This window comes from Lathyrus oleraceus, chromosome 1, assembly GCF_024323335.1.
Source record: "Lathyrus oleraceus cultivar Zhongwan6 chromosome 1, CAAS_Psat_ZW6_1.0, whole genome shotgun sequence".
Lineage (NCBI taxonomy): Eukaryota > Viridiplantae > Streptophyta > Magnoliopsida > Fabales > Fabaceae > Lathyrus > Lathyrus oleraceus.
In genome coordinates, this window is record NC_066579.1 from 232,118,275 (window position 1) to 232,119,830 (window position 1,556).

Sequence of the window (1,556 nt, forward strand, 5' to 3'; positions counted from 1 at the left end):
ATCATTCGCAACAGCAACCCAGGTACAACAATCAACAACAAGAAGGTAATCCGGGTCAGCAGAGACACTATCAACAACGTCCAAGGCAAACGGACCGGGTCATTGAGCCAATCCCAATGCCTTATTCTGTGTTACTTCCCAGGCTGATTGACCTGAATCTGGTTATGTTAAGAACTCTGGCCCCACCAATCGATCCCAATAATTTTCCTAGAGGTTATGATGTCAACGCCAGATGTGCTTTTCACTCCAACGCACCTGGCCATACTACAGATAATTGCAAGGCTCTCCAGCTAAAGGTACAAGATTTGAGAGATGCCCAGGCTATCAATTTTTCCCCGGTGCCTAATGTTATCCAAAACCCGATGCCAGCCCACGACGGGCAGAGGATTAATGCTGTTGATAGTGGGGAAACTTTGAATTTGGTTTCTGATGTGACTAAAGTGAACACTTCGCTATCGGTGGTTAAAGACCGACTCTTGAAAGGACAGATTTTCCCGGGCTGTGGGGAAGAGTGCAGAAATTGTCAAGCTGCTGAGAACGGATGTGACAGTTTGAGAAGGGGTATTCAGCAACTGGTAGATGAAGGTTGTCTTCAATTCGATCAGACTCGTCCAGTGAAGAATGATGTGTCGACAATGACGAATTATTTCACTTCTGAAGAAATATATGTTCCCGAGAGACCCGCTCCGACGACAATATATTTCCCAGAAAGTCCAGCACCAGTTACAATTTACTCTAACAGCCCTCAACCAGCTTTGGTTAGTCCAGTCACCATCACGGTACCAGGACCTGGTCCGTATGAGAAAGACAGTGCTATCCCGTGGCACTATGGGACTGATATCAACTTCCAGGGGCGGAAAGTTAACGAAGAAGACACTGACATTGGTAGCTCCGCTGTAGACAATGTTGGAGGGGTTGGTGGCTTCACTTGCAGTGGACGCCTATTTGCACCATCAACGGTGCGCACGAATACTAAAGTTGAGGCAGCTGCCAAGGCTAAAGGAAAACAGGTAGCCTCCGAAGAGGTTACTACTGAGGAAGCTCCTCCTAAGACCGCATTTGAAAAGGAAGTGAATGAGTTTATGAGGATTATCAAGAAAAGTGACTACAAGGTAGTCGACCAGCTAAATCAGACACCCTCAAAGATCTCCATTCTCTCACTATTGATGTGCTCTGAGGCGCACAGAGCAGCCTTGTTGAAAGTACTGAATATGGCCTATGTTCCACCAGAGATAACCGTTAACCAGCTGGAGTCGGTAGTTTCAAATGTAAACGCTAGCCATGGGTTAGGTTTCACCGACTATGACCTGATATCCGAGGGAAGGAATCACAACAAAGCCTTACATATCACAATGGAATGCAAAGGGGTGGTGCTTTCCCATGTTATGGTTGATACAGGCTCTTCTCTGAATGTTCTTCCAAAGAAAGCCTTAATGAAGTTGGATTGCGATGGCATCATCCTGAAGCCAAGTAATTTAGTTGTGAGGGCTTTTGATGGCTCTAAGAGATCTGTCTTAAGCGAAGTTGAGTTGCCAATTAAGATTGGACCGCGGGTG